Raw genomic sequence first — 26458 nt, 5'->3', positions numbered from 1 at the left:
TTTCCCCTCCACCCAATTTCTCTCTTCCTTTTTCCACTCCTCCACTCTTTCCTACCGGAAACGCTGCCCTTTCCTCCTACAGTTCCGCCTGCCAGTCCCTCAACTCTAGTCTTCCCTCGCGCCCGGGAGGGTGACGCTAAGGACCCCCTCCCCCTGTCTGCTGCCCCTCCCACTGCACCCCTGGAGGCTGTTGGAGGGGATAGGGTGGAGCCCATGGAGGAAGAGAAAGGAAACCAATCGGATTGGATAAGCAGCTGCCATGGCAACTGGCGGCTGTGGTTGTATTGTCATAGTAACCAATGTGTGCGGACTGGGTGACCCTCCCTTGGCGAATGGATTCCCGGGAAAGTGCCCAGGGTTCCCCCTTGGCTTCCCTTCCGTCCATAGGCCTCCCCCAGGTTGGGAATCCGGGTGATCTACTGGGCGGTGAGGTTCACTTCCTCTTCCCTTTCCCCTTCCCGCTACAATGAGGGGGCCCCCGAGGCATTCACCGTGGGCTTTTCCACCCGCCTGCGGGCTGGAACCACCTCCAGTTTCCTCTCAGTGCCGGGCGTGGAGAGGGCCGGGCCTGCGAGGCAGACGCCGGGCCTGAAGGCTGGCGAGCTGCGAGCTGGAACGAGAAGGGCGAGGCGGTGGCGTGAAGCTTCGAGGCGGGCTAGGGGTTTCCCCAGGACTGCCTCCGGCTCTGAGAGGCGGGATCCCGCCAGGACGGGGTCCCTAAGGGAGGAGAACGGCACACGACGACCCAGATTCCTCTCCTGCCGGGCAGGGACCACCTTAGACTTTTCCTGGCGGGTCGCCCCCTTTCCGAAATCCCCCAAAGCGTACCCAATACACACCCTCGGCGACTGAGCCACCTCCTGCCGCGGGGAAGCCCGAGTGAAAGCGGGAACACATCCTAGAAGAGTAACAAGTGGTTTTCTAGCATTTAGAGCCAGGAACGTGGTGAGATGCCCTCCCTCTCGAAGGCACCCCTTCCCCCGTGGGGGTCCACGCAATTATCGAAGGCTGTCCTGTGAGTTCCTCCCTCTGCAGACTTCTCTGATGGGGCTGCTCTGTTTTAGAACTTGTCACTGTATCTTTTGGGTAGGAGAGGGAAACTTTGGGTAAAAGTATCGAGAAGAACTTAGATACTGGCGCGGTAAAATAGAGAAGAACATAGATACTGGTGCGAGGTTCCGAGGAAAGGCATCGAGGAAGAGGATTTTCATTGTTAAATTTTTCTGAAAGTCTATTATGTGTATTTTGTGTCAGGTTTGGGGTTAAAAACCAGAAATAAAGAATGGGGTCATTGATAACCTGGAGTGTGAGAAGTAGCTGGAGAAATGGTCCTTCTAATGGCTTGAAGGACTTGACATTTTACAAATTATATTTCGATTCGTATCGTGGAGTCTTTTACGCCGCTGTTTCAAAGTACTTTAGGCAGTGCAACTGTAAAACCCCCCACCTTCACCCCCCAGAATGCAGCCCTCACTAGATAGTTTAAAACAAGATTTTAATGGGCTGTTTTGGTTTAGCTCGGTTTGAGCAACTGATTCCTGCTGTCTTCCATGCTAGGTGAGGAGGCACTTTCAAGATCCTTGAGACCACACCCATTAAAAGACTAGACCATTGTCTTTATGGAACATCATGTATTCGTTTGGAGAAAATGAAAGTACAGGTTACTCTGAGGTAAGTCCGAAAAATAGATTATCTTTAACGAAATAGAAACTAACCTATGCCCCTCCCCCTGTGAGCACCTACTGTGATGCGGCGCCGCGAGGAGGCGGTGACTGCAACTGTATAATGAATGCCCCCTGTGACCCCTCCCTGCACCAACGCGCCACCCACTCACGGAAAAGAGAGCCACCTAGTGAAATACTGTTCTCATCTTTGGTGTAGGTGCTGCATTTCCTTCAACCCTAGAGCCCAAGGATGGAGATTACTACCACATATTATCTAAAATACCCTACATCTCTTTCCCGAAATGTATTGCGAATCGGCACAGTTAACACCTTTTATGTGTGTGGCTCCTATCTCCAGTAAACAGTGTTTGAGCATATGTCATGACACTTCTCATAAGCAATCTAGGAGAATATTACTGTCTTCGCATTTTGGAAATAAGAAAACTGGGATCAGAAAGATGAATCCTTTGGTTGTTTTTTTTTTCTACAAACATTTACTAAGCATTATTATATTTCAGTCTATGCCCAGGTTACTGTGGATACTATGGTGAAAGAGACATTGTCCCTGTCTTGGAGAAACGCATCTTCTGGTAGAGATACCAGAGGATGGAGAAGTGATAAGAATGCAATATGGTGAATGCAGTAATTAAGGTAATGACAGAGTATCCCATGTACACAGATGAGGGTCAGAAATATAAATAATCTTTGTATTTTATAGCAGCTTTCCTAAGAATTTTGTGACATTCTTCAATAGCTTTACAATGCCCTACAAACTAGGTAGAATTATAACATTTACATTACATTGTAGGTTGTAAGACACCAATGCCCATTTGAAAATAACTTCTGAAAATCAATAAAACTCAGAAAAATTATGGCCCAGAATTTACATATTGCTTAATGTACATTCTCCAATCTCATCTCTTTCCCCTGCCTCCCATCAAAAGATTTGTAGAATAGAAGCTTCTATACTAATAGCTTTTATTCATTTCTTTCCCTGCAGATATAGATTACATCTAAACCAAAAGAAATAAAAGAGAAACTCTTAATCCTCTTAAGTTTTTCAGTTTGTACCTAAGTACTTTTGTGGAAAGATCAAATGCTAGCAGACCTGAGTGCGCCTTCCAACTCTTCCCTCTCAGCCTCTAACCTTCAGTTTCTTCTTATTTTTCTTCCCTGACCAAAATGGAAATAGGCTTCCTGTGAACTTTATTGATGATATAGGTGACTGAGGATAAGTGACTTGATAAATATTAATTTTCTTTTTGCCCTTTTACTCCTTTATATCAAGCTAAAAGGAATAACTTAGAACTACTGCAGCATAAAATCTTTTTTTTTGTTAAATTTCTTTTTTAATGTTTTATTTATTTTTGAGAGAGAGAGAGAGAGACAGAGACAGCGTGAGCAGGGGAGGGTCAGAGAGAGAGGGAGACACAGAATCCGAAGTAGGCTCCAGGCTCCAGGCTGCCAGCACAGAGCCCGACACGGGGCTCGAACCCACGAATGGCGAGATCATGACCTGAGCCAAAGCCAGACGCTCAACCGACTGAGCCACCCAGGGGCCCCTAAAATCATTTTTTTTAATGGTAGCTTCTCTAGTCTTTGTAATACTCATAGGTCTGACCACACACCCAAATTTTTTCTCATTCGGTGCTGGAAGATAGATTTCTTTACCCATGATTCTGATCACAAAAAGAATACAGTATCAGAACATTGTGAGTCAGATTCTAGAGGGTTGAAACTTTTAAATAACTTTTTATCTAAAAATAACTTAAAATAACTGCATTTTGGTGGCGCCTGGGTGTCTCAGTCGGTTAAGCATCCGACTACAGCTCAGGTCATGATCTCACAGTTTGTGGTTCGAGCCCCACTTCGGGCTCTGTGCTGACAGCTCAGAGCCTGGAGCCTGTCTTCGGATTCTGTATCTCCCTCTCTCTCTCTCTCTCTGACCCTCCCCTGCTCCCGCTGTCTCTCTTTGACTCTCAAAAATAAATGAAAACCATAAAAAGAATTTTTTTAATGTTTTTTTTTTATTTCTGAAAGAGAGAGAGAGAGTGAGAGAGAGAGCATGCGCAGGGGAGGGTCAGAGAGAGAGGGAGACACAGAATCTGAAACAGGCTCCAGGCTCTGAGCTGGCTGTCAGCACAGAGCCCAATGCGGGGCTCAAACCCACAAACTGTGAGATCATGACCTGAGCCAAAGTCGGACACTTAACCAACTGAGCCACCCAGGCACCCCTAAAAAGAATTTTTTAAAAAATAACTGCATTTTGGCCCAAGTAAACAGTGTCCAGTCTTCAACCTGAGAGCAAGTACTTCCTGAGAAGCTACTCTTAACATTCCTGCTACATTTACCTAGAGCTTTGGTAACCTGATAATTAATACACAGGACGCCTCCTCCCTTTTTTATAATAATAGACATCTCACTTGACCCATGTAACCATAACAAGCACTAATTTATTTTAATCTTTAGCCTACATATTCTGCATGTTTCCAAATCGTGTGCACAATTAGGTACTTAATAAACGTGTTTCTATTTTGATGAGTAGAACAGCAGTCAAGTACACAAAGTGTGTGAAGCAAGTCTGTACTGTCCTTAGTACCACACCTCAGACCACAGAACTGAGTGATTCATTCTCTTCAAATAGTGAGTCAGACACAAATTGACATTTCAACCCAGGTCTCTCGTTGCTCAGGGTCTCGTAGACCAAAGGCTAGCAGCCTTTCTCAAACAGTTTGCCAAGTATTTATTTATTCATTCACTCCTTCCAGGGAGTCACAGAGCCTGAAGAACAGTCGGGAAGATTTGCAGTCCGAGATCCTAGAGAAGAAATTGTGGTTTTTGGAGGCATTGAGGTACCAGAGAATGGTAGTCAGAGCACGTTCTCCTTCTCTGCTCTCCTAATATTGACTAAGAGAAACCTTATTAATCTTCAAGAATTTCTCCCAGTTCCCAATTAGAAATACCTCTGGGAAAGAACCACACCTTAAAATCTTATCTGCTAATTTAATGGCCACCAACCATCTGGAGAAGACAAGAAGAAATTCTCCTAGGGAAGACTGAAGAGTATTAAAAAAGAAAACTAAACATTAGCCTCTTCAGTCTCTCATACTCTATACTGTCCAAGAGCTATAGTGTTCAGGGACCTCTCTTTACTGCTCCAAGCACAGTCCTTCAGAAATCATCTTGGTGTCCCTAGTTTGAAATCAATGTATTTCATGTCAAAATCTGTTGTATTAGCCAGAAGCTGCCATTTTTTTCCCTAAAATACTCAAGTAAAAGAAGAAAAAATCTTTTTTTTATTTTACAGTCCGTACTTCCCTAATTTCTGTAGGGCAGACTACTATTTTTGAAAACAGAGAATGTGATACTGATATTCTTTGCCATAAATCTGCTCTTTTTCAAAACCATGGGAAGCCACATGTGACCACACATGTGCATGTACACATGTACACCTTCTTCCTCTCGCTGTCTTCATTAATCACCTCTATTTGCAACGCATGATACGTGATAGATGGAAAGTGAAGAAACTTGGGATGTAAGTTTGTCACTTCAAGGCATACTAAGGATACACGCCCAAGGATCGTTCTGCTCTGCTTAACTATTATAAGGTCTTTGCTATTTTCCGAAAAATTCTACATGTCAGAAAATTAGATAGTTTGTCCCATATTAATAAAAATTCCTACACATTGATATATTTACGTATTCTATGTATTCGCTGTATTAGGCTATAAAATGTTTTTTATTTTGTGGCTTAAATTCTCCATTGGTTTTCCATTACCCTTAGAATAAAGTCCCCCATGGTTAGGATGACCTATGTGGTCTGGCCCTTGCCTGCCTCTACTGTGACACTTCCTGGTGTCACCACTCTAGCCGCACTGACCTTTTCTCTGGTCTCTCAGTGGGCGACAGCCTTTTCTCCTCAGAGACTTTACACAAGCTGTTCCCTTCTTTCTCTTGGACCACTCTTCTCCCTTCTGATGCTTCAAGCCTAAACTTGAACTTCTTTGGAAAAATCATCTCTACCCACCCCCTCTCCTAATCACACTGGATTAACTACATCTCTTACATAGTCCCTCAGCACTCTTCCCTTCCTTCTTAATGGCATTTGTCAGGATTGTAATTCTTTTTGTTCAATGTCTGTTCCCTCCAGTCAGCTCTGTAAGTTCTATGAGGGCAGACACAGTGACTGTTTTTCTCACTCCCCTAACAGGGTGCCTGACACCAGGGGTCCTCAGTAAATACTTATTAAATCAATGAATCTTGGGGAAAAAATAGAAATTTAGACCATGGCATTCATATAAATGCTTAAAATTCTTGACTACCTAACTACAGAACATAGGAGTAATACCTAAGCAATAAAAAAAGAATTTCACTGGGCCTTCAACCCATCTGGTGAACTGAAATCTGCTATGATATTTAACAAAATGAAAGTTTTAATTAAATGAAATTTACTTAGGTAATGAGTAAAGAGCACACTTAGGAGATTATGGGTAACTCATCAATTATCTTGCAGCAAAGTCCCATACTTGAGTGTAGAAAAAGAAGTCTTCAATATCCAAATCATTTTTACTTAACTTTTATGCTTTCAGATTTGGGAACAGGGGAAGCAGTCAACCCTTTTACTGTGTGACAAAGTAAAAACACTGCTGGGGGAGGCTGGCAAGAGAAAAAAGAGGAAATCACCTAATTGGTAAATAGGATAGAAAAAATAGATTTAAAAATTCAGAAAGAAGAGTGACTCATAGAATAGAATGGAACACTCCATAATCTTTGTATCTCTCACCAGAACAGTGTCTATAAATTTCTGGAATTTTTTTTTCAAAAAAAGTTTTTTAATGTTTATTTATTGTTGAAACAGAGACAGAACATGAGTGGGGGAGGGGCAGAGACACAGAATTCGAAGCAGGCTCCAGGCTCTGAGCTGTCAGCCCAGAATCCGATATAGGGCTCAAACTCCTCAACCGCGGGATCATGACCTGAGCCAAAGTTGGATGCTCAGCTGAGCCACCCAAGTGCCCCATTATTGATTTTTATTGTTTTATTGTGGTTTTTTTACATTGTGTGTTGGGATAAGGCTAAAAAATTGAATGTAAGTTTGCTAAGGAAAGGGCCACATGCAGTTTCACTGTAAGTGATATATTGAAATTGTTTCTGGCAGCAGATCGTCCAAGTTCAGTTAGATAGTGTGTGTATCATACCTACGAGTACAAGGCGCTTCATAGGCACCCCGACAGGTGCTACTGCTGTTATTATGCATATGGGGGGAAATCAGAGCTTCACTCACTCGACTTTACACTTATTTTTAAAAAACAAACACAAAATGTAGAATTGCATTTGTGGAGAGAGAGGTACTAGCACACTGCCTCAAAATCACACGGCCAGCTGTATTATACAACCAATCATAAATTGCCAAGAGGGAAAACAGCTTTCATCTCCTTACAGAGGATGTCTCCGTTCACTAGCAGTTCTTTGTTGGAATGAGATGAGATCCAAGATCTGTCAAAGCTGAGGAGGGTAAGGAGGCTCATAAGGAGCAAACCCAGCTGCTTGTGCTTTCCCCTGCCCTCTTTGAAACTAACATCCCTGGGATGGCTCTCTGGCTCATTCTCTTTCACTCTCTCACTCTCAACCAATGGCTGTAAGCTTTCTGTTATACTGCTCCCACCCCCAAGCAATCCAGTCCTTCATCCAAAAGGACATGCATAGTTTTACCTCTTTAACAATGTCTCTGTGGTGAGACCAAGCCTATGGCACATGCCAAGTGTTAGAATGCCAATATTTCCAAAATGTAGGCAGCAGCGGCCTCGACGTTACAGGAGGTTATTAGCTGTAGAAAGAAGATGAAATTAATTTTCTATAAGTATTTGTGGGACAGCCTAATTTTAGCATTAAAGCACAGTAGGAGTCATAGGTTGAGTTATAAGTTTAGGGTCTATGAGGAACATTCAACTGATGATCATTTCTCAGTCTTTCACTGTTCTTTCAAGACAAATCTAAACTACGGGCGCCTGATTTCAGTCAGTTGAGCACCCGACTCTCGATTTTGGCTTAGGTCATGATCTCATGGTTCATGACAGCACAGAGCCTGCTTCTGATTCTCTGTCTCCCTCTCTCTCTGCCCCTCCCCCACTAGTGTTTGGTCTCTCAAAAATAAATAAATAAGCTTAAAAAAATTTTTTTTAAAAAAGGACAAATCTGAACTAAATTTATGTCTGAGAACCTTAATCTGTATATATCCTGATACTAAGAAAACTTGTGGATCCGCTAGAATTTTAGTATTTAGTTATTTATTCATTTAATCTTCAGAAACAGAGAATTTTCTGTGTTGAATCATATGCTCATCACTGGGGTAGAGATGGTGAACAATACAGTCTTATTGTCATATTTTAAAGTTTAGAGGACAACTAAGTAAAGAGATAGTTATATTACAGAGTAATAATGGTAGAGGTCTTTGGAATCATTCCACCTTGAGATCAAATGCAGACATGCAATCAGATAACCCACCTACGTGTCCCAGTCAACTACAAAGTCCTTCGGAATGAGACTTTGCAGAGTTAACTTTTTCAAATTCTATTACTTGGCAGGAAAAGGAATATATACAGTTCAACTGTTCAGAAATGTGATGGAAAACTATATCCAAAAGTATTTTAGACGTAAATATACCTGCGAGATACAAAACTGTACATATGAAGTATGACTGCAAAATAGAATTGCATAGAAAATAGAAAGACAATAAAATATTAATATCAGTTATTTCTGTGAGGCAAACTATTTATGGGTGGCTTTTATTTCTCATATATGTTAGTATCTCCCATTAACCAAAGAGTAAAGTAAATTAGATGGTTGTTGTTACTATTATTGTCAGGAGTTTCATTTTTTGTCATTGTTTTTAAAGAATGCCAGAACTATCCACCACATTACAGGAGTTTAAAAGGAACATTAGAAATTGAAAAGGAGAGGGGCGCCTGGGTGGCTTAGTTGGTTAAGCATCCGACTTTCGCTTAGGTCATGATCTCGCAGTTCGTGGGTTCAAGCCCTGCATCAGGCTCTGTGCTGACTGCCAGCTCAGAGCCTGGAGCCTATTTCAGAGTCTGTGTCTCCCTCTCTCTCTGACCCTCCCCTGCTCACACTGTCTCTCTCTCTCCTAGAAATATATAAAAATATATTTAAAAAAAAGAAATTGAAAAGGAGATAGATGAAAGATAAGTGTAGTAGATTCTCACATCCTGGTGGTTGAAACAAAAATCTTATTATAAGCAATTCCTAAGGCATTTCCTAAGGCTCACCCTAATGCACTATCAGGCATTGATATACTTTCATACAAACAAAAACTGATGGGGGTGGTCATCTTTGAAATGCTTTATTACTGACCCTCTTTGGTAATTTTGGGTCCAGTGGGAACCATCACAGCCTGAGAAAGATGGAATTCCCTAGACGGGATTCATACAAGGAACATTTTAAGTAATAAATATCCAAAATTAAACCTTTATTTATCCCTTCTACCTTCTTTTANGAGTCACAGGCTCCGAAACAGGCTCCAGGCTCTGAGCTGGCAGTCAGCACACAGCCCGACGCGGGGCTCGAACCCATGAACTGCGAGATCATGACCTAAGTAAAAGTCGGACGCTTAACCGACTAAGCCACCCAGGCGCCCCCTTCTTTTACCTTTAGACTACTCTTCTCTTCCTGACTTTAGGTCATACCTCTGAACCCCCCCCCGCCCCCAGTTATGTATAACCTGCATTTCCACATTTCTCTGCAATGTGACCAGTCAGGAACCTTAACATTGTGCTTTTGGTTTCTTTTTTTTTTCTTTTCTATTTATGGGTGAGAAAGCAAAAGAGGCAAAAGACCATAAAGTCTGAAGGAAGAGGAAGATACACTGCCTGGTGGTAGTAATAGTTCTTAGACACCTACCTATTAGAATCTACTTTCTATGAGAGATATTAAAAAGAGATTAGATCCCCAATCTGTCTTAAAAACAAGAAAGATGACCTCTAAAATATACTTCCAGGGGCACCTGGATGGCTCATTTGGTAAAGCATCCAACTCTTGATTTGGGCTCAGGTCATGATCTTACAGTTTGTGAAATTGAACCCCATCTTGAGCTCCATGCTGACAGGGCAGAGTCTGCTTGGGATTCTCTCTCTCTCAAAATAATAAACTTAAAAAAAAAAGTAAAATATGTTTTGGACTCAATAATCTCTGTCTTCTGCATGGGACATCTCTGGTCTTGCTGCCTATAATCTTTGACAATTGGAGATGATTCCTATAATGATCCAGATGAAGGAGGCTGGTATACACCAAAAGAAATTGTGTATTCCCATTTTAAAGACTGATATTTTCTGGGGTGCCTGGGTGGCTCAGTCAGTTAAGCATCCGACTTTGGCTCAAGTCATGATCTCGTGGTTCGTGGTTCGAGCCCCACGTTGGGCTCTGTGCTCACAGCCAGCTCAGAGCCTGGAGCCTGTTTCAGATTCTGTATCTCCCTCTCTCTCTGACCCTCCCCTGCTCACCCTGTCACTCTCTCTCTCTCTTTCAGAAATAAATTTTAAGGGGCGCCTGGGTGGCTTAGTCGGTTAAGCGTCCGACTTTCGCTTAGGTCATAATCTCGCGGTTTGTGGGTTTGAGCCCCGCGTCGGGCTCTGTGCTGACTGCCAGCTCAGAGCCTGGAGCCTGTTTCAGTCTGTGACTCCCTCTCTCTCTCTGACCCTCCCCTGCTCACGCTGTCTCTCTCTCTCCTAGAAATAAATAAAAACATTAAAAAAAAATTAAACAAAGAAATAAATTTTAAAAATTAAAATAAAAAAAATTTTTAAAAGACTGATATTTTCTGAAACAAAAGATATCATCTGAATTTATCCTGTCACTACAAAGTGGAATGTCACCCTACTTTACCCATTTGGGAATGAGTGAAAACACCATTTAAAACAAACAAACAGGAGAGCCTAGGTGGCTCAGTCGGTTAAGCATCCAGCCTAGGCTCGGGTTATGATCTCACAGTTAGTGAGTTTTGAGCCCGGTCTCAGGCTGCGCTGACAGCTCAGAGCCTGGAGCCTGCTTCAGATTCTGTGTCTCCCTTTCTCTCTGCCCCTACCCTGCTCGCCTGCTCACTCGCTCTCTTTCTCTCTCTCTCAAAAATAAATAAACATTAAACAAATTAAAAAAAAAATTTTTTTTTAATTTTAAAACAAAAAAATACAAAACAGTTACAATCCAGGAAGTTGTTAAACTGCTATTTACTACCATCTACTCTACAGAAAGAAAGTCCTTTTTTTACTTCTCAGGTAACTGAAATCACAAAGAACTTTCTAACCAAATCTAAAAATCTCTTGTAAGTTTTTTTTTCAAACTTTATGTTCCACTGGGCAATACAAATCATAGTTTCTTTACTGAAACTATTTTTACCTTGCATCTAATGACATTTCAATTTTTTTAAAAAATTTGCTACCTAACCTCATCTTTAATTCATTTTAAAGCTATGGCTCTAGTGATACCTAATAAATAACTGTAAACATTCCTTAAATGGAAATAGAATGAAAAGACTTAGCCGCTTATTGGATGGGAAGGAGGGAGAAGAAGAAATCAAGGAGACTCCTAGGTTTTTGCTTGGGGAAACTGAATGAAAATAGAAAACATAAGAAATCAGTCAGAGAGATGTATGGATGTGAAGATAAGAATTTGTTTTAGACATATTGAACTGCAGTTGTCTGGGGTTAAGGAAGTCTTGTGGACATGTAGAATCTGAGAGAAATCTGAGCCAAAGTTGTAGATTTGGAGTCATCAGCATGTAGATGGTAAGAAAAGATACTTGAGGGGTTTCAGAAAGCTTGCCTACGAAATGAGAGAGCTAGGAGAGGTTTTGTCTATAAAGAGGTGAGAGACTTCAGCAAGAAAGGATCCAGAATAGAAAATGATAGATAAGATAGCCTAAGTAGACAAGAGAATGGCTTCTGAGGAAACAGTAGAAGATAGATTCAGCACACAAGGGCAGAAAGGGGAAATCTCTTTTCTAGTAGAATAATAATGAGATTGTAATTGTGGGGTTTTCCTCTCCCTACTCTCACCCCTATTTCTTTTATCTTGTGCCCTTATGGATTTCAAAATTTAAGGTTACAAAATCGCATAGACTAGAGAATCCAGGACAAAGACTGATGATATAGGACTAAGGCTTTCAGCACTAGAACATATTAAAAAAATTCCTCTAATTGTATGCAGAAAATCAGAGATGAGAGCAAAAAACAAGGAGACTTTGTATTCTGCCTCCCACCTGAAACCAGAAGCCCCCCGAGGAGATTTATAGATATTCTAAATAGGTTTCTGGCATTTGAGAATAGAACAAAAACCTCAATCCCCATTACTCTGTAAAGCCAAAGAAGGTAGCAAGACCACAGAGTTCCACACTAGCACAGGAATATAGTTAAAACAGTATTGTGAGCTCATGCTTTGAATTTCTACATCTTCAAGAACTGGAATCCTAAAAACATTTTTTTTAAGAAAACATCTCTTAAAATATTAAAAAAAAAAAAAAAAGGGACGCCTGGGTGGCTTAGTCGGTTAAGTGTCCGACTTTCGCTTAGGTCATGATCTCGCAGTTCGTGGGTTCGAGCCCCGCATCGGGCTCTGTGCTGACTGCCAGCTCAGAGCCTGGAGCCTGTTTCGGTCTGTGACTCCCTCTCTCTCTGACCCTCCCCTGCTCATGCTGTCTCTCTCTCTCCTAGAAATAAATTAAAATATTAAAAAAAAAAGAAAACATCTCTGCGTTCATTAACAAGATTATTAACTCCTGACATCAGATCGAATGAGCAACACAACTGGGTTAATGAGGACAAAGCTGTAGACCTGACTCTGGGTCTGAAAGCAGGTAGAAGTTGGCTAGGACTCTGAATCCTTCAGAGTAATGGAGAGCAAGGGCACCCCATACAGAATATGGCCTGTTGAGTCAGACTCGCTGTGAAACTGGGATTTGGGAAAAGCTATGACTTGCACCCTGAGCTAGAGTTTAAAAAACAAAATGAACAAACCAACCAACCATTGCTTGTCCCTGGTAGTGGAAGTAAGCAGAGAAATTTCAAGACTTGTGCCAGACTGCTTTCCAGCCCTGTTCCCCAATATCCCTGATGAGGAACAGGAGCCCTGAGATACATTGTTCTGGACTGGGGGCTGGGACAGGGCCTCAGGATCTACATGAGGGAGGGCTCCACAGAGTAGGTAGAAAGATAGAGCTACCACTTAAGATGAGCTGCAAATTACAATTTGCACACAAGGCAAAGTAACACTAAAAACATAGCCAACCACTCAACTTAATTCTAGCTTTAATGCATCTGTTAGTTTCTAATAAAGATATATTAAAATTTTCCAATAAAGGGGCGCCTGGGTGGCTCAGTCAGTTAAGCATCCAACTTCAGCTCAGATCATTATCTCATGGTTTGTGAGTTCGAGCCCCGTGCCCAGCTCTGTGCTGACAGCTCAGAGCCTGGAGCCTGCTTCAGATTCTGTGTGTGTGTGTCTGTCTCTCTCAAAAAATGAATAAACATTAAAAAAAGGAATATTTAAAAAATTTTAAAATTTCCAATACAGTTGTTGATCTACTTTTTTTCCCTGCAATTCTGTTACTTTTTAAAAATTTCATAGTTATAGGGTTAGCTGGATAGAACTTGGTGATTTTTTTCATTTTCTAATATAATGTAATTTTTATCAGTATGTAGTATGTCTTTATTAATACTTACTTGCTTTAAACTATTTTGTCTGATACCAATATTCTACTCCAACTTTCTTTTGGTTATTTGCTTATTGTAACTTTTCCTTTTCTTTATATTCAGCCTTTCTGTTATTTTATTACTGGCAGATCTTTTGTAAACAGCATATACCTGGGTTTTTTTTTAATCCTGACCATCTCTTTATTAACTGGGAAGTTCAATACTTACATTTAAGTATGATCCATTTGAAATTCTCTGGGTGATTGCTGGCATGTAATTCTGATTTTCTGTTTACAGTGCTTTCACCTTGTTTTTTTGGTTGGTTGGTTGGTTTGCCTTTCCTGCCTTTGTTAGATTGAAAACCTTTTGTTATTCCTTTTCTTTTACCTCCACCGATTTGGAAACTACAGATTATATTTTATCTGTGCTTACAAGCAGCTACTCTTAAATTTATAAATGAATACTCAACCATTAATTTTCCCATTTATAGTTTTTAATTTTTTTTAATTTAAGTTTGTTTTTAATTTTGAGAGAGAGAGGGAGAGAGGGAGACCACAAGTGGAGGAGGCGCAGAGAGAGAGGGATGGAGAGACAGAATCTCAAGCAGGCTCCACACCATCAGAGCAGAGCCTGATCTGGGGCTCAACCTCACAAACTGTGAGATCATGACCTGAGCTGAGAACCAAGAGTCAGATGGATACTTAACTGACTGAGCCACCCAGATGCCCCCAATTTATAGTTTGTTAAATACAACCATCTTACTATTCCAATAAGATTGTGTTGTAGCTACCAAATGTATTGGGCAGTTTTTGGCATCTAAAATTTTAGTTCCATATTTTTTACAACATAACGTAAAACAGGTATTATACAATCAATGTATAATTAGATTTGTCAGTCTAATTTCTGTTTTTGTATTTAACTTTTGTTTTTTTAATACCACACTTTCATTGTTAATTCACTTTTATTTTTACTGAAATACATGCTTTTATTAATTCATTCAATAAAAATTTGTGGTTGGTAAATTCAACTTTCAAAGAAAAGTTCTCTATTTCATCATTCTTAAATTTAAAAAAAATTTTTTTAATTATTATTATTTTTATTTCTGAGAGAGAGAGAGCACGAGCAGGGGAGGGTCAGAGAGAGAGGGAGACACAGAATCCGAAGCAGTTTCCAGGCTCTGAGCTAGCTGTCGGCACAGAGCCCGACGCGGGGCTCGAACCCACAAACCGTGAGATCATGGCCTGAGCTGAAGTCGGACGCTTAACCGACTGAGCCACCCAGGCACCCCATTCATCATTCTTAAATTATAACTTAGCTAGGTATAGAAATCTGTGTTGCTAGTTATTTTCCCCTTAATGCATCAAAGATACTACCACATTGGCCTCTGGTATTTGTTGTTATTGATGTGAATTCTGGCATCTAATTGTCATTCTTTTATGGGTAATCTATGTACTCTCTTTGGTGGCTTTTAAACTTTCTCTTTGTTCTCAGTGTTAGGCATCTTCACTACAGAACATCTAGGTATGAATTTATTTTCATTGTTTTGCGCCTAATACATGCTTTCATTTCAAGAACTTTAGAAAATTCTCAGTATCATCTCTCCAAATATTACTTCCACCATGTCTTTTATTCTCTGACGCTGCTAATTAGTTGCATCCTGCATGTGTTCTATGTATTGCTGTGCAACAAATCATTCCAAAACATAGTAGCATGAAACATGAAGCATGTTTTTATACTTACAGATTCTGTGTGAAAGGAATTCAGGGATAGCTTGACTCAGCTTCATGATGTTCAGGGTTTCAGATGAAAAGACTTGAACAGCTGGTAATCACTTGAATGACTGGGTTCTTTTTCACTCCAATGTCTAGGCTACAGTGACAAAGGCTAGACTATATTAACTGGAGATTGGAGTACCTACACATGACTTCTCTATGTGGTTTGGGTTTTCTCACATCACAGGAGCCGTCTTTCATCAATGTGAAAAATGGAAATATGTATGTTTGTAAATACATAGAATATCATGGAAGGATATTTAAGAAATTAGTAATAATAGGGGTGCCTGGATGGCTCAGTTGGTTGGGTGTCTGACTTCAGCTCAGGTCACGATCTCACAGTCTGTGAGTTCAAGGCCCACACTGGGTTCTGTGCCAACAGCTCAGAGCCCGGAGCCTGCTTTGGATTCTGTGTCTCCCTTTCTCTCTGCTCCTTCTCCACTCATGCTCTGTCTCTGTCTCTAAAAAATAAAAATAAACATTAAAAGTATTTTTAATAAAAAAAGAAATTAGTAATAATTGCCTTGGAGAAGAAAATGGGATGCCTGAGGGACAGAAAAAGGACAGAAGTATGCTTTTAATCACATATTCTTTTGTGCCCTTTACATTTTATGTCATGTGACTGCATTACCTATTAAAAAATTAAAATTAAAAACAAAAAATCCCCAGCTGTCAGATAGTCATTTATTTATTCATTAAACATAAATAGATACTCCCCTACACTTGATGTTACATATGAAACACTGCACCAGGAATTCTAGGACTATTGAAAAGAAATATACCACACAGTCAAGCATGGCTCCTTCAAATAGAACATCATACAACAGATTGAGTCCCCTTCATGTAAAGACAAGACGTGACTCTCAAGTGATACAATCTGTGGATCATTGAAGATCCATCTAACCCAAAACATTTCCTCCTGTTAACCTGCTCCAGTTCTGAAAACCCATCAGGTAAAGGGATATTTTCAGTAAACCCCTATTATGCTGCAAATACACAACCTGGCTAGCCTGGTGACAAGATGGGGTAATTCATAGGTTCTCTCTAGCAGAAAGTTAACTAAGAGGTTGGTTTTGGTGGGAGGGAGTTAAAAACCTCTGATGCATGCAACCCTGCAAAGGATTACACCCTCGAGATTTGCCAAATGAGAGTTCCTGTGTAGTAACAGGATAATGAAAGTACTGAGCATTTAGGAGAAATGGAGAAAAGCATGCATCTTACAAACCTCACCTAGTTTTCACGAAGCAGTGTCTGAGTGTATAGTAGAATGAAGCTCTACACTGAAATTACAGGAAAGCCAAAAGGCATAGTAATTGACTCTAGACTGACAATAGATTATGGCTCTCAGTATTTTTTTTAAGCCATAGGACTAATATAACCTGTAATAGGGGCTCCTGGGTGCCTCAGTTGGCTGAGCATCTGACTCTTGATTTTGGCTCAGGTTATGATCTCATGGTTTGTGGGTTTGAGCCCGGCATTGGGCTCTGTGCTGACATCATGCAGCCTGCTTGGGATTCTCTCCCTCTCTCTCTGTCCCTCCCCTGCTCATAATAAACAAATAAATAAAACTTTAAAAATTTTTTCTTAATTAAAAATAAATAAGTAAAAAAGAGTAATATAACCTGTTATAAAATGGTCTCATACACATCATCTATCCTAATACTAATCAATGTATATTCTGAATAATACTTGCCTCTTTGGATGTTAATAGATGTTGCTAACATAATGTATTTCATGACTAAATACATTTGAGCAACAATAGTTTAAGCAGGATTTTTGTTTTCTTGACAAGACTTCTTAGAGCCTATAATATGCAAGTATATATTTCCCCAAAGGGAAAAAAATATTATGCAATGTGCTCAAAATTATCTTCCCACAGAACCCTTTTTTTAAATCATAGCACTTATGGGCTAATGTTATATAGGACACTTGGGAATAGCTGATCCTTTCTACTCTTCTCCTGGTCCCACTTTCTATCCTGATGGTCACCTTCATCTGGTCTTAACTTACCCTCCCCTGAATCATTCCATATCCTCCATTATGATGTTCATACTTGGAAAATGTTGATGACATTAAAAGTAATGTTGACCTTCGTGCAAGGTCTTCCTTCCCCCTTGTTACCATATGCCTAGGCATGAGTGCCAGCAGGAAGCTCTGCATTTTCTAAGTGATTACAATCTGTAGCAAGACTCAGAGAGATCAGTGGCAGATAGGACCAGACCTGAATGTAGTATCTTCCTGTCAGTGAGACCTGTCCTTGAGGTGTCATGATGCTCTCTGTAATCTGGTCTTGCCTTCTCTTAGGCCTCAAAATCTGGGTCAGTAATAGTGACTTTTCTACCCTTCCATGTTTGATTCAACTGAATTCTAAATCCTTTAAAGCTAAAATTAAATTTCAGTAGAGTTAGAAAGTCCAGGCCATAAAATGCCACCCATCTCTGACCAACGTGTTCTCCAAAGGTAGGAGATAGCCATAGATGGTGGCACCACTGATTATGTTCCTCAAGAGAGTCCTCAGAAAATATACATTTTACTAATTTATATTACATATAATTGTATGCCAAACTAGGGCTTACTCCAGCCTTAATGTCCATCTGAATATTTCATCTATTTCAAAAGACACAAATCCATCTTTAGAGAGCTTTGCAAGATAACTTATCTTTACTGAAGTCTTAAAGACTTAGTGAATCACACCACATAACTAGACCTTAGTTAGCACCCTCCTTATTTATTTCCCCAAAGCCCCACGCCACAGAGCAGCTTCTTTGCTTTTCAGCCACTCCCTCATTCCTCACTACCCTACTTTCTCTGTCCCATTCCACTTCCTTACACAGCTTCTCCACTGTGGGTAATCTCTTATCTTTTTAAAAATTAAGGTAAATCACGTAGCTTCTCCAGTTCTTTCTGTCTCTTATCACACTTTCTTCCCATCACCTTCCCTGACTTACCCTACCAACTCAACAAGGAAGCTGGGGGAGAACAGAAATAGAGGAAATATAGTCCATTCTTATATGTTACACTTTTTCTTGTTATATACATATATATGACATATATGCATATCATGTATATGTCATGTAATATGCTCAGCAAAGCCTCAATATAACAATCCTTGCCTGTTATAGTCTGTCCTGTAACATTGCTAGATTAGTGCACCAATCAGGTATTTGTTTCTGAAATCCAGTAACTAGTTTAACTAGGTCTTTTTAAAAAAAAAATTTTTTTTTTAATGTTTATTTTTGAGAGAGACAGAGAGACAGAGCATGAGCAGGGGAGGGGCAGAGAGAGAGAGAGAGGGAGACACAGGATCTGAAGCAGGCCCCAGGCTCTGAGCTGTCAGCACAGAGCCCGACACAGGTCTCAAACCCATGTACCATGAGATCATGACCTGAGCTGAAGTCGGATGCTCAAATGACTGAACCACGCAGGCGGCCCTCCAATAACTAGTTCTCTTAAAAAGTTCATGCCCTTTAGTTAGTTCCACATGTAGCAAATGGTGTTCTAAGTTCTCCAAAGTTTGTATACCTGGGAAGTGTGGGATGAAAACAAATGGACAAAATATCCACGTATTGGTCATTCATATGAATAAAGCTGCCTATCTATCATCCTCTGATCAAACGGTCTGAGCTCACATGGGAAGACCCTTTTATGTCTTACTCAGGCTAAGCGAGATAAGGAAACCATTGACTAGGAACTAGGTCAGATGCCTCCCACTGCTTATCACAGTCATCAAAGCAAATTTCTTAGCTTAGAAGTTTCATGTCTTTTAAATGGATTCCCTGTTCTCGTTTCTTCTCTACAAGCCAGGACTTTGCTAAGCACCCCACCTTCAGGCAAGTTTATACATCATTGGGTGTATAGGTTTGTCTGATATTTCTCAACATCTTATATTTTGGCTTGCATATCTAGTCATTCACTGGACAAATGCCTCATACATAAACTGCAAAAACACATATCCAGGCTGAATTTAAGATTTTAGAATCAGAAGGAAGAACTTCAGAGAAACTAGACTTGAAAAAGAATAGAAAATGTCAGCGTACACTCCCCAGTCACCCTGCTGCTTGATGTTGGTCAGAGTGAAATCAGGATTCAGTGGTGAAGACCACATCCTGTTACCATGGAAATTATTGTACTGTCACAAATTTAGTGCTGTGACTTCATGGTGAAGAGGAACAGATGGTCTGGAAAAGAATGGAGGCCTAGGGTTAGCAAAATTGTTTGGTGAATAAGCCATCGTACATCCTTCCTGGAAGTGGGTAAGAACATAAATAATAAGCAAAAACGACTTTACTGGAGCTTTATAAAAGCCACCAAGGAAGGAGTTTAGCCAGGGTAAAACTACAAAGCTCTTTTCCAATGACAGAAAAACAAGCATTTTACTGTAGGGTGAAGCATGGGTGGGAATACAGTACAGCTTACAATAAGTCCATGTTCCAAAGCTGCCCCTTCACTCTTTACCAGCCTCTCACTTGACCACCATTGAAGTGACATCTAGAGCCCTCGGGGCCAGCAATCAGGCCCACACTTGCCACACTTTCACACTGTCCCATTTTTTAGATATTTCCGACTCTAAGTGTTGGTTTGATTCCTGCATCCTAGGTCACATACTTCCAAACAGCCTTCAGAACCCAGGCCGGGAGGGTTGGGTGGCAGGCTCACAGCCTGCGCTGGGGGTGTGTGTAGCTAGCTCATCTTGCCTGAGAGGTCACAGTCCAGAGACTGAGTTCTTGCCCAGCCACGTCGGCACTCCGGAAACCCGTCTCCACCCACTGGACAATGAAACCAAGGTATTGCTGGCAACTCAAAAATTGACCAAAAGCACTGATTTTCAGAACTATCTGCCTAGTAACTTTCCACCGTGATATTGTTCATTTAAAGGGCAATGAAGTTTCCCAAGCTTATAAATGCCACTAAAGTCAGTCATCCTCAGAAACACACTTTATTTGGAGGAGAGGCAATGAGAAATTTCCCAGCATTATCACCCTCTGGGGATGATTATCAAGCAAATTAAGAGAAGCTAACATCAGCTAACAACTAGTGTGTGCTAGCCTACATGCTTAACGTTGTTTGTTTGTTTTTTAAATAACTTTAGATTTTATTTACAAGAGAGTTGCAAATACAGAGAGCTCATGGATATCCTTCATCTGGCTTCCTCGATGTTAACATGTTATGTAACCACAGTACAAGATTGACAAGGTGAAATCAATGTTAGTACTGTACTGTACTGTACTTCATTCCAATTTCACCGGTTTTTCCATTAATGACCTTTTTCGGTTCTGAGATCCAGTCCACATTAACATTTAGTCATTGCATCTAAGTCCCCTTCAATCTGTGATAGTTTCCTGGTCTTTCCTTGTTTTTCAAGACCTTGACAATGTTGAAGAGTATTGGTCAGGTATTTTGTAGAACATCCCCAAATTGAAGTTTCTCTGATATTTTCTCATTACTAGACTGAGCTCACGGATTTTTGGAAATGACATCACAGAGGAGAAGTGCCCTTTTCATGACATCATATCAGAGGTACACGATATCAATATAACTTATTATTGATGATGTTAACTTTGGCCACTTGGTTAAAATTATGTATGCCAGGTTTCTCTACTGTAAAATTACGTTTTCCCTTTCCATACTCTGTTTGTTAGAACAGATCAATATGTCCAATCCACATTTAAGGAGAAGGGAATTAGGCTTTACCTCCTAATTACCTCCTAAAGATAATTATCAAAGAATTTGTGCCCATATAAACATTTCAACCATCCAAATAACTAATATTTTTGGTGAAATAGTTTAAGGCTATATAAATATTCTGCTTCTAATTTTAGGGGATATTGACTGCAGCAATTATTACCATGGTGTGCCAATGGTTATTTTAAATGTCCCGGAGGGCGCCTGAATGGCTCAGTTGGTTTAGCCCCCAACTCTTGGTTTCAGCTCAGGTCATGGTCTCACAGTCTCTTGAGTTCGAGCTCCACACAGGGTCTGTGCTGACAGCATGGAGCTTGCTTGGGATTCTCTGTCTCTCCCTCTCTCTGCCCCTTCCCACTCATGCTGTCTGTCTCTCTTAAAATAAACTTTCTTAAAATTTTTTTAAAAATATATCCCTGATTCCTTCTATACGTATTATTTGAAATCCTTCTGTAAGATTTGGTTCCCCTCATATATACCCTGCCACCACTAATTTATTTGTTTTCTTATTTATATCAGTATAGGCTCATGGATATTTATTTTATTCTTTGAATTATAATCCAAAACTGTGATTACTTATTTTGTTGTTTGGATTGTTCCAATTCTGTCTTTTGGGGGTAGCTTTGGGTTGTCCCTGTGTCTTCCTGATATGCCCTGTACAGGAAAGAGGTAACATGGGTCAGAGGCTGCTATGTTTACTGCCCATAAGGTTGCCCTTGGCTGGCATGTGGAAACTTGGCTTGTAAAAAAGTTCCCTGTACAGATATGAAAAGCTCTATGCCCTTCTGAACTTGATCTGCCCATTGAAGCCACTGAACACCTGCCTCTTTCTGAGAGGCCACGGTTGTCATAGTTGCCAGGCAGAGAATGCCAATACTACCAGCCCCCAAGAAAAACCCTGAGTCTCCAATGGGCTTCCCTAGGAGAAACATTTCTGTACGTGCCACTGCATTTTCACTACCAGAAACGGAGCACACCTAGTTTGCCCCCTCCTGGACTGGGAGGGAAAGGCTGTGGATAGATTTCTCCAGATTCTATGCATCTTTCCCAACTTAATGATCTGCTATGTAATCTTACTGTGTCATTGTAATAGACTTTAGCCATTAATGCAATAGAATCCTGTGAGTTCCGCTAGCATAGCACTGCGTTTATCAGTGGTCTCGGATACCTCTAAACATGCCCTATCCCCCTTCCTTCCTCCCTCCCTCCCTTTCTCCCTTCCTCCCTCTTTCTCTCATTTTCTCTATTTAGTAGCGCTTCCTTACTTAGTAGCACTACAAGAAGCACCAGACTTGTATTTTCCTTGTCTTGGTCTTANGGGAGTCACAGACTGAAACAGGCTCCAGTCTCTGAGCTGGCAGTCAGCACAGAGCCCGACGCGGGGCTCGAACCCACGAACCACGAGATCATGACCTAAGCGAAAGTCGGATGCTTAACCGACTAAGCCACCCAGGCGCCCCATGGTATCATTGTTTCTAAGCCCTTTGGGTAGGTAGACAAGGATGTGTATGTAGTATGTTTTCTAACACCCCCCCCACACACACACACACATACCACACACAATTTTTTTGAGGGGTGGGAGGAGGGGCAGAAAGAAGGGGAGAGAGAGAATCTTAAGCAGACTCTACGCTCAGTGAGGAGCCCAATTCAGGGCTGTGTCTCACGACCATAAGATCATGACCTGAGTAGAAATCAAGAGTTGGAAGACTCACTGAGCCAACCAGGTGCCCCAACCAAATGCATCTAAGATACATCTATGTTGTTGTGTGAATCCATAGTTCATATTTTTTAAATTGCCGAGTAGTATTTTACTGTATGGATGGATTACAGTTTGTTCATCTGTTCACCTCTTGAGGACATCTCAGCAGCCCCCAGTTTTGGGTGATTATGAGTAAAGCTTCTATAAATATTCATTTACAGATGTCTGTATATACAAGTTTTCAATTCACTTTCATAATTACCTAGGATTCAGATTGCTGGGCCAAATGATAAATGTATGTTCCACTGTGCTGAGAACTGCCAAACTAGCTGTACCATTTTGCATTTCCACAACCAATGACTCAGAGTGCTTGTTGCACCACATCTTAACCAGCATTGGGGATTAGCAATTAAAAAAAATTTTTTTTATCCATTGTAATGGATATCTATTATGGTTTTCATTTACATTACCCTAAAGACTAATGACTTAGAGCATCTTTTCATATGCTTATTCTCCATTTGTATATTTTCTTTAGAACCATATCTTTCGTCTTTTTTTTTTTTTTTTTAATTGGGTTATCCGGGTTCTTGCTGAGTGAGAGCAATTCTTTATCTTCTGGCTCTAAGTCCTTTATTGTACATGTGATTTACAAATATTTTCTTTATTCTAACGATTTTTTTTCCAAAATCTAAGTCTCGAATTTCGGTAAGTCCAATTTATCAACATTTTCCTTTTATGGATTGTGCTTTTGGTGTCATATATTAAAACTAGTTACCAAACCCAAGATGATGCCAATTTTATATTTTCTTCTAAAAGCTTGATAGTTCTACATTTTACATCCAGGTATATGATCCACTTTGAGTTGATTTTTGGATAAGGTGTGAAGTATGTGTTAAGGTTATTTTTTTCCTTTCTGCATATGTACGTTGAAATGTTTTAGCACCATTTGCTGGAAAGATTATACTTTCTTCATTGAATTGACTTTGCACCTTGTCAAAACTCGGTTGACTATATGTCAGTGAATCTATTTCAGGGTTTTTCTGCTTCATTCATCTATGTGTCTCTACTTTTGCCAATTCCATACTGTCTTCATTACTATAGCTTTGTAGTAAATCTTAAAATTGAGTTTGTATAGCTCTTCTCTCTCTGTTCATATATATTTACATATAAATATAGATTCATATGTATCTATCTGTTTTTATTTATGTCTTTATATATAATTATATAAACTATATTTACTTCATATATATAAAATGTAGATACTTTATATGTAATATGTAAATATAAACATAAAATACATACCTATATATAAAATATATAAGTAAATATATTTTTATATATTATGTGTCATGTATATTATTCCCTGGTCTCGCTCTAACATCCATATCCTGAGTTTACTTGTGATGATTGCTCTGTCTATTCATGCTGCCAGCTTAGATATTTTAAATGAGTTATCTCAAAGTTTTCAAATGCATCTATGACTTCAAAGAGGATTTTTTAAAATGTTCCATCTACATTTTATGATCATCTAATATGAGATTATTTTGGATCTTGTCATGCAGTGTTAGTCCTCATGTTTGTTTCTAGCCGAGTTTGTACCAATGAATATCTAAAGTAACAGCATATAGTATTTAATTAGTGGGAAAGCATGTCAGACTGTTGTTAATTTGCATGTCTTAAAGTCAAAACGACAATAATTTTCCTGCATATAGTGCTGTACTCGTGTTGATTAAGGTTACCTGTTATGTAGACAAAACTAGGCTTTTGCATAGAAAAATACTTTGGCTTAAGTTATTTAATAACTTGAAATTTTGGCTAACCATGATGAAAATGACATAGTGCCAGCTAATTAGTAGAGGCTGACCTAGTATGTAAATTTCTTATTTGCATCAAGTGAAAGCTAAATTATGTCATGCTAGCTCTCTTTTTCACACAAAAGTGTCCCTAGTAGTTTAAATAAAGGAGTAGGAGAATTAAATAAGCTGCACCATAAGAGTTTTTCATACCGCAGGTGGACATATTGTTTCAATGTTCTCTTTGTCAGCCCAGTTCTAACAGAGTGTTTGTTGGTTGTAAAAATGTAAAAAAGAATTTTGTATTAACTAGTATTTTTCCCAGAATTGTTTTTTTGGGGTGCACTGTCGAATCATGGACAGTTTAATAGTGGATTTGGAGTTAAAAACAAATTCATTGTTTAAAATGAAAAGTAGGGTACCTATGTGGCTCAGTCAGATAAGCGTACAGCTCTTGATTTCGGCCCTGGTCACGGTCTCACATTTTCATGAATTTGAGCCCCCAAGTCGGGCTCCACAACTTTCTGTGGAGTCTGCTTAGGATTATCTCTCTCTATCTCCCCCTCCCCTACTTGCATTCTCTCTCAAAATAAACAAATTAACTTAAAAATATGTATACGTGATTAAAATAGACAAAAATAAATAAAATGAAAAGCAAAAAGAATAACAACAGCCCAAATTTTAGCCAATTAAAAATCAAATTAAGTCCACAAGTGACAGAAAGCACTCTCCCCCTTATCTGGAATTGGCAACTTCAACCAGAGTCCTCTGAAGAGACGCAGCCCTCTCACGTATCTCGTAAGGAGGCTACTTGGTGATCGATAAAGGGACCAGGGCACCTGGCAAAAGAAGTGGGACCTAAATCCATCTAAAGGAAATCCATCTAAAGGAAGAAGCAACTTTTCTAACTTACACAGAGGTGTCAAATGGGCGTATTGGTGCCTTAGTTGAAGAATCCTTTGTCAAGTTTGTTGCATCAGTTAGCATATATATATAGCTGCAAGTCACAGGGCATGTGACAAAGCCTGCCTTAAGTAATGAACATATTTATCTGGAGATAGATGGTTCCAGGGTTTGGAAGTAGCTTGATGATGCCATTAAAGTTTTTTTTTTAATCTTTCCAGTCTGACATCCTTGAGTGTTGAAGGTTGATCCTCGGATAGTCATCTCCTCGTAACAGAATTGCTGCTACAGCTCCAAGATCACATCTTCATGGAATAGCATTGAACCCCCATCTCTGTTTTTATCAGAAATAAAAATTATTTGCAGAAATGGGATGCCTGGGTGGCTTTGTCTGTTGAGTGTCTGAGTTCAGCTCAAGTCATGATCTTCATCTCAGGACATGATCTCACAGTTCGTGGGTTCAAGCCCCACATTGGGCTCTGTGCTGACAGCTCAGAGTCTGGAGCCTGCTTTGGATTCTGTGTCTCCCTCTCTCTCTCTGCCTCAACCCTGCTTCTACTCTGTCTCTTTCTCTCTCAAAATAAATAAACATTAAAAATTTTTTTTAAAAAGAAAAGACATTTTTAAGACAATGATTCACAGAAATAAATCCATCCTTCCACCCTGGCCAAAACCTCATGTATCATTGGCCAAAACTGGGTCGCGTAGCTACACTGGCTTCAAAGAGAGGTGGGAATGACCGCCTAAAAAAGGAAGAGTTGGCAACCAACAGTGTCTACCACACCTATAAAAGAAAAGGTTCTTTTTTACTTTCTGTTTCAAAAGCAACCTCTAAACCTAGTGAGCAAAAAGCATCGCCAGTAACCCTTTTCTTGGACTCTGGAATTTTTCTTGAATCATTTTGTAATCTTTATGCTATCCCATTCATTCATTCAGACTAATTGGGAGGAAAATAATTCTGAGTTAGTTTGAAATTTAAAAATATAATAATCTTAGTAACTTGTACGTCTATCACTTTGAACTACACATTATCAGTAAAAACTGGGCTAGCCAGAGAAGTCGAAGAACAAATCCTTTGGAAGAAGCTTTAAGGAATGAACACTCATCACCAGAGATATACATTCTTTATATGCAAATAGACCCATGGAGCTTCTTAAACATGTATTTTCTGCATTCCCCTTGCAACCCCATTTAGTATGTGTGTTTTCTGTGTATGCAAGGTGGAGGAGTGGTTAATCAAGGGAGC

The 26458-nt window shown here is 40.0% G+C and overlaps 1 long non-coding RNA gene across 6 annotated transcripts; it reads left to right on the top strand.

Annotated features, from left to right (window-relative positions):
* Positions 1 to 315: 315 nt before the first annotated feature.
* On the top strand, positions 316 to 25603 carry LOC144230890 (uncharacterized). Of its 6 annotated transcripts, XR_013334917.1 has the most exons (7): positions 468 to 1015; positions 1558 to 1671; positions 2183 to 2315; positions 4433 to 4516; positions 7107 to 7178; positions 20583 to 20652; positions 25434 to 25603. It is a non-coding gene; the product is annotated as an uncharacterized LOC144230890 (long non-coding RNA). The 6 variants fall into 6 exon arrangements; XR_013334915.1 differs by lacking the exon at positions 7107 to 7178 and having other exon boundaries at positions 471 to 1015; XR_013334918.1 differs by lacking the exons at positions 468 to 1015; positions 4433 to 4516; positions 7107 to 7178 and adding an exon at positions 316 to 398 and having other exon boundaries at positions 25434 to 25602.
* The last annotated feature ends 855 nt before the right edge of the window (positions 25604 to 26458 follow it).

Source organism: Crocuta crocuta, unplaced genomic scaffold (assembly GCF_008692635.1).
Source record: "Crocuta crocuta isolate KB4526 unplaced genomic scaffold, BGI_CrCroc_1.0 scaffold3, whole genome shotgun sequence".
Lineage (NCBI taxonomy): Eukaryota > Metazoa > Chordata > Mammalia > Carnivora > Hyaenidae > Crocuta > Crocuta crocuta.
Note: the sequence above shows the minus strand (reverse complement) of the source record. Positions and strands in the feature narration are given on the sequence as shown.